This window comes from Bactrocera latifrons, unplaced genomic scaffold (genome assembly GCF_001853355.1).
Source record: "Bactrocera latifrons isolate USDA-ARS-PBARC rearing strain unplaced genomic scaffold, ASM185335v1 scaffold_52, whole genome shotgun sequence".
NCBI classification, from domain to species: Eukaryota; Metazoa; Arthropoda; class Insecta; order Diptera; family Tephritidae; genus Bactrocera; species Bactrocera latifrons.
The window spans coordinates 667155-674844 of NW_017537179.1; the positions used below are offsets into that span (position 1 = coordinate 667155).

Consider the following 7690-nt stretch of genomic DNA (forward strand, 5'->3'; position numbering starts at 1 on the left):
TTTCCTAATAAATATTTTTACTAATACTAAGTCTTAAAATACAGTTAAAGGAAAGTTGGATCAATAAATTTAAAATTTTTCTGAGAAAAAAATCTGAAAAATTCCCATTTGACCATTTGGTCAAATTTCAAAAAAAAACAAAAAAAACCAAAAGCTCCCATATTGCGCCAGCCACTTTTCTATTTTTTTGGATCAGAATTGCGGCTGCAATCTTGGAAATCGTACAGGACGCTTCTTTTACATGTCATTTCAACAATTTATTTAACTATAATACACCCAATGAATAAGCTTAAAAAAAAAAACATTTTGTATTCGTCATGAATGTATTTATTTATTAAAACAAAAATCGGACCGATTAGATTAAAAAAAAAGTCTCGAAGATCAGTCTCGGAGGGTCACACTGAGACGATCCCTTAAAAATTAAACTGTTCATGAATATTTAATACAACAACAATACATTTATTTATTAGCAGATAAATGTAAAAAATGTGTCGAGTTTCTGCTAGAAAAGATTTCCATAATCCTATATGTATAACTTCAGCTGCAACCGAACATTAAGTAACCCATATAACAAGTTTCATCGAGATATCTCAATTTTAACTCAAGTTAAAGCTGTCACGGACCGACGGACAGACAGACAGTCAACCGGATTTCAACTTTTCTCGTCATCCTGATAATTTATAGATATATATGTATATCCCTATATACAATACCTCGCTTAGTTTTAGGTAAGCAAATGTATAAAATTCCAATTTTCACGAATATTCACGTTCAGGGTGATTGGTGAGTCGTCTGTTACACTGTTCTCTCTCTCTCATAGGTTAACTCTACTTATTCGGTCTACGGTGTTGCGTCGATCACGAACTGAACCAATAAGGATTCCAAAGATACAAGTTAATTCTTTTCTGCTGACTTATGATATTTTTCCGTTTCTTGAGACTACGTTCACAAGAGGATTCTTTTAGCGCCTATGATCGGCAAATTCTTTTTAGTGCAAAATGCGACTTGCATTCAGATGGAGTACAAAAATATTTTTGATTACCTATTTTTTATCGTTATTCAACCTTGTCTAATGATTATTATTATATTGTGGATATTTACATATATCTACACACATATTTAAAAGGAATTTTTAATTGCGAACTATTATGAAGAAGAGCACCTTTCCTTCGTCCCTTTGTGTTTTCTCGTAGTCGACTAGCAAAAGGTTTGGGTGGCAAATGTCAGTGTGTAAACCGGCACTTAGTTGTATTGTGGCTTCAGAAAACATATTTGGTAGCCAAAATAAGTGATTGAATATTATTAATTGGAATGTCGACAGTACAAACAGGTACGAACTGTTATGGAAAGATCACCTAAGTATTAAACAAGTAAATATTACGACAAAATACTCACGAAATTTAGTATGTTGAAAGCTATCGGTGTTATTTTTCATGTGGACAGTATCATCCAGAATTATTCGGGGTCTCGTATAAAAAGTTGGAAAACATAACTGATAACTGATTAATAAATCAATATTTAATTAGTATAAATCTAATAGGATATTTTACCACTTGTATCTTGGACAAAATTTAAAACTCCATTCATCTACTAGCCTACATCTTAACTTGCACACAGGTAAAGTTTTACATTTTTGATGTACTATTTGTGCTATTTACAGTTACTTAAAATATTCATCTTTTAACAACTTTTTACATGAATTAATTCGGCATCAGTGCTTCGATGAACTTAGTTCAAGTTTTGGCGATAAAGCGCCATAAAGGACAGTGTTTATTGATGGTACGGTGAATGTAATCAAGGTCGTGGATCACTTCAACACAAATTTCGTGAAGGTTGTCTAAAATCAGTTTTTATTCAATGCGAGCTCTGACACATCCACCGAAACAAATGAAAAAATAAGCACTTAAAACATCGATTTAATGAGTAATCCACCGAAAAGTTCTCACTTGGGACTGAATGACTTCCAAACCAAAAGTTATTACGATATGTGAATACAATTTTTTGTATAATATTTATTTGAAATATCATCTTTTCATAAAATTGAGAAAAACTTAAATCTTTTTTATATTTTTTTTACTATTCAAACAAATATCATCATTATTTTTAAATCTGGATCATTTATGCACACATCCTTTATGTTATCTTTGAGCGGTTCTATTGTGGGATTTTTCAGGAATATACCGTTGATTTAAGGAACGTTCAACAGTTTTCGGTGTGGCTTATCTAGGTTTAATTGCCCGCCTAAGGAATATATTGATATCCAAGTTGTGAAGGATATCAGTAGTTCGTCGGGAGGTGTGGCAAGGCACCTCAGCAGGCGTATAAGTGTACTGGGCTGCTGAAGGGTTCAGTGTTGCCAAATATGGTACAAAACCACCTTGAAGTACATTGGTGTACTGTTCACTAGTCATCGTCCCCTCAACAAAATAAATTGGTCCAGGACCTTCAAAAAATATACGGCCTTAAATCAATACATTGGGGGGATATTTTACCGTTTTTTTAATGCAGTTCTCCACATAACGTTCACACGACGACTACGACGCACAAATTGAACGATTTCTGTTACTGCTTCTATCCGATCTTAAAGCTTTGTTAAGGAGAAAGCCATATTAAATAGCAGCATAACTTTGAATGGGGGACTTTCATAACTTTTTATACTCTCGCAAGAAAGTTGCTAAAGAGAGTATTATAGTTTTGTTCACATAACGTTTGTTTGTAAGTCCTAAAACTAAAAGGGTCAGATATAGGGTTATATATACCAAAGGGTGAACGAGTAGAGTTGAAATCCCGATGTCTGTCTGTAACTTGAGTAAAAATTGAGATATCATGATGAAAMTTGGTACAGTATTTCTTGGCTTCATAAGAAGGTTAATTTCGAAGATGGGCAAAATCGGCCCACTGCCACGCCCACAAAATGGCGAAAACCGAAAACCTATAAAGTGTCATAACTAAGCCATAAATAAAGATATTAAAGTGAAATTTGGCACAACAGACCGCAATAGGGAGGGGCATATTTGCACGTAATTTTTTTGGAAAGTGGGCGTGGCCCCGCCCCCTACTAAGTTTTTTGTACATATTTCGGAAACTGCTATAGCAATGACAACCAAACTCTATAGAGTCGTTTCCGTCAGGCATTTCCATATACAGTTCAAAAATGGAAGAAATCGGATAATAACCATGCCCACCTCCCATACAAAGGTTACGTTGAAAATCACTAAAAGTGCGTTAACCGACTAACAAAAACGTCAGAAACACTAAATTTTACTGAAGAAATATGAGAAAGAAGCTGCACCCAGGCTTTCTTTAAAAATTGAAAATGGGCGTGGCGTCGCTCACTTATGGACCAAAAACCATATTTCAGGAACTACTCCACCGATTTCAATGAAATTCGGTACATAATAGTTTCTTAACACCCTGATGACATGTACGAAATGGTTCACAACCACGCCTTCTTCCAATATAACGCTATTTTGAATTCCATCTGATGCGTTCTCTGTATAATACACGTATATACATTATGAACCAATGATGATAGTGGAATAAAATATGGTAACATGTAGTGCACAGTCTACTTAATATTTAGTTGGTGGGAAAAAAACAAATTTTTTGCCTGCAAACATTCCAAGAAAGTTATTCGTAAATTTTTACATATATTTACCCTGTTTCTAATGGGTTGGCGGGGTACTATATGTAAAAGGCAACCTACGTATAATATAACCACCATCGTACTTCACATAATTCCATATTTTCACATGGACCTGATAAACTTCACTAACCCCGAGTTGAACAAACGATAAAGTTGTTTCACAAATATTTTCGCTCTGCATAGATCACCTCTTTGTTCTTCCGCTATGATGCAAAAGAATGCGGTCAACTCCAAATGCCAATGCGTCAAGAATTAGGAACGACGACGACTTTCGCACAATGCAAGAGCTTCCTCATACACGCTCATACGGCCACAAGAAGTGGAGGGCTTGGCGTTTGTAAATGCTGTTGCAACTTACGCGTACACATGTGCTATACATATTCTTATGTAGCAGATCAGCAACATCTTTGCAATTTATTTGCTCGGCGTCGTCGGCGGAAGAGCGTAAGCGTTTTCGCACATCGCCCTCTCAAGCGGCTACAACAGGCACACGATACCGACATCTCCATCGACGACATGGCCGAGTGAGCAATCGTGTACGAAAGGCGCGCGCGCGAAGAGAGTGCGCATTGGCAACGCCATATTGAGATAGCGATCGCCAAGCGCTGCAGCGGCACTGGCGAACAGTAGGCAATGAACAACGTGAACGCCAATTTGAATCGAAAACACGAGCGTCGCAATAAAGCAAATTCGAGTGGAAATCAAAACAACGAAACACATACGCATAGCGGGCGGAACGCGGTTAGTTGGGCAATGAAAGCTACAAAACATTGCCATAGAAATTGAGGTGCGCCGTGTGGAGTGGGGTGGCAGCAAGGTGTTTGATTAGCCAGCTATTTGAATTGCTGACTAGCCATTGAGCGCCCCAAAATAATGCTCACAGTGCGCGCTCTAAACTTTTTTCGCCTAAATACGCTCAGCGCTGGCGCTGACGCTGAGCTATTTACATTTTCGTTTTGGCGACGAGTAAACAGTTCGGCGTGAACTGTTTTGTGCTTGTGGCGGGTGTGATTGAATTCTGATTTTTCGAAATTAAATTAAAGTTAACGGCAGTATTTAGTGAAAATATATTTTCGTAATTTTTCGGAATGACTACACACGAAACGCAAACATACGAAGTGACATAGTGATTTGTGCAGAAAAGAGCTCTCACAGGCGAAAAGGGACTATTTTCTAAGAGCGGTAACGGGATTTAAAACAAAATAAATCAAGTGCAAATTACATTCGAAACGAAGCGTGAAGAAACAAGCATAAACGCTCGCAGCAGAAATAGAATGTGTCTAATTTATGGGTACACATAAGAGGTGCGTGTGACCAGAGAATTTTCCAAACGTAACGAAAATTAAAGTATAATATTATATGTTTTGAGATAATTAGTGAATGTATAAGTGTATACGTATCCAGAAAACAAATTTTTCTACGATTTTCAATACTATAAAATGCTATTAAAGTGATATTTGAATTAAGCCGGACGGTAAATAAATATTATACCCTGAATGGGTACATACATATATTAAGTTTGCCCCGAATAAGAGTAAGGTCCAGAAGGAAACATCGCAGACCCTATATGTATATGATAATATATACAATATATAAATGATCAGCATGACGAGCTGAGTAGATTTAGCCATGTCCGTCTGTTTTTGAGATGTCGACCTGAAAATCTGTAAACGGCTTTTTCTTCCCGAGAAACTGGTCACAACATCAGCTGTTTTCCAGGAATTGTACACAGCTTCACCTGATGGAACGGAAATCTGTATTTTTAATACAGAGTTGCATATAAAAGGAATTAGAAACAATTTTTTTAAAGTTATTTTTATTGGATAACATTATCGAGTGAATATTTTCGAAAAAAGTTTATAGCCTGTTTCTTGCTTTTCCCCACCAAATCTTCGAGTGCAATGTAAACGCGTTGCCGATCTTGTTTCGATGTTCGGTTTCCCAGAAGGCCTATATGTACAGTTCTAAATCAATCTAATTTTCACTTCATGGATAATAATTACAATAACTATATAACGTTAACTGAGTAAGTTGAAATAATCAACTTGGAATAGTATGTTTCATACAATTAGAAACATTTAATAATATTTTGACACAATAAATAATCTTACACAATATTATATAAATTGAAATTCTTCTTCTTCTTTACTCGCGTAGAAATCGCTTACCCGATTATAGCCGAGTTAGCAACAGCGCGCCAGTTTCTTTTTTTCGCTACGTGGCGCCAATTGTACATTCCAAGCAAAGCCAGGTCCTTCTCCACCTGGTCTCTGGTCTTTCCAACGGAGTGGAGGTCTTCCGCTCCCGCTATCTTTTAATTCGCTGAACTATGTCAATGTCGTCGTATATCTCATACAGCTCATCGTTCCATCGAATGCGATATTCGTCATTGCCACAGCTCATAACGTCGACTAATCAGATGCCTCTGCACCACATAGCAGGACGGTAATAATGAGTGACTTATAGAGTTTCGTTTTTGTTTGCTTGCTTTGCTTCTCAATTGCCTACTCAGTCCGAAGTCGCACCTGTTGGCAAAAGTTATTCTGCGTTGGATTTCTAGGCTGACATTGTTGGTGGTGTTGGTGGTTCCAAGATAGACGAAATTATCTACATTATCTGTTCTGTATCTGCATCAGGGACGTGAGTGCTAAGTCGCGAGTGCGACGACTGTTTGTTTGATGACAGGAGATATTTCGTCTTGCCCTCGTTCACTGCCAGACCCATTTTTGTTGCTTAGGATTGGTTACTTGTAGGTTTATACAATGGTCGGAACCGCCGATATCCGACCACTGTAGTACACAGCTGTCATACAAACTAAATGATAGGATTTCAGTTCCTGAGGTGAAACTTTTTTGTATGTGAATTGTATTCTATCTTTGGTGCAGTTTAAACTAACGCTTTGTATTGTTTTTATACTCAGGTTGTAAGAGTTTTGTTCACCTAATGATTAAATTAATATAAAAAAAATCTAATTTGACACCAGGGATATCAGAGCAGGGGTACCTACGGAAAAATATTTTTTGAAAGTGGGCGTAGCCCCGCTTCTGATTAGTTCAATGCACATATCTCCTAAACCACTTAAGCTACAACAACCAAACTCCATTTGATTCCTTCCTTTCGAGTGTACAAATCAGGAAGCAGTTAATATAACGAGATAAAACTTTGCATGCTAATGCCTTTACGATATGCCATCATAAGGCCACAAAAAGTTCGAATCTATCAAGAAATGGTCAAGCCCCTATGCACCGAATTCTCGGGCTCTAGTACTCCTGCACATAGTACATAGTCGACTTTTTTCCGAAAATATTAGTAAATATGACAGATTTATAACTGAAATTCTGAGAGAACCCTTCCCTGATAGTAGTATGTTTGACAAATATGTTGAATTTAATCAATACTTCCCTTAGCTCCCATATACATAATACAACAATTTTCGAACTTCCAGGGGACTTCATACCGCATTCATGCATGTATATTGGCCAATATCTGAGTTGTCTTAATAAAAGTGGGCGAGCGTGTTTCTCTTATAACGGTGCATGTTTGTGCTTAGAATAAATTAAATCGTTTGAAAATTTGCCCCTGACCCCATATGACTGACAGCCTTATATCATTGGCTGAACTATGCCAATGTCGACGTTTATCTTGTACATGTCATCGCTCCATCCATTGCGGTACTCGCCATTGCCAATGCGCAAAGGACCATTAATCTTCCGAAAAACTTTTCTCTTGAGCACTGGTAACGTCGACTCATCAAATGATGTTATTGCCCATGCCTCCGTACCATTTAGTAGGACGGGAAAGATGAGGGACTTATAGAGTTTTTCTTTGTAAGTCGGGGGAGGACTCAGTCCGAAGTAGAACTTGCTGGCAAGAGCGATTTGGCGTTGGATTTCATGGCTATTATTGTTGTTGGTGCTAATTCTGGTTTCAAGATAAATGAAATTATCTAAGACTTCGAAATTATGACTGTCGGGTGGTGCGCCGGCTGGAGGAGCTTGGCTGTCCGGAAGTTGCTCTTTGGCGGAGTTATTTTTCGGACAGAAA

General features: G+C 37.4%; 1 protein-coding gene across 1 annotated transcript in view; it reads left to right on the top strand.

The window, feature by feature from the left end:
* The first annotated feature begins 4322 nt into the window (after positions 1–4322).
* LOC108974039 overlaps positions 4323–7690 on the top strand; it is a 97918-nt gene continuing 94550 nt past the window's right edge. The window contains exon 1 of the mRNA XM_018941619.1: positions 4323–4950. The gene's annotated coding sequence lies outside the window, so the exon portion shown is untranslated. The remainder of the gene's footprint in view (positions 4951–7690) is intronic.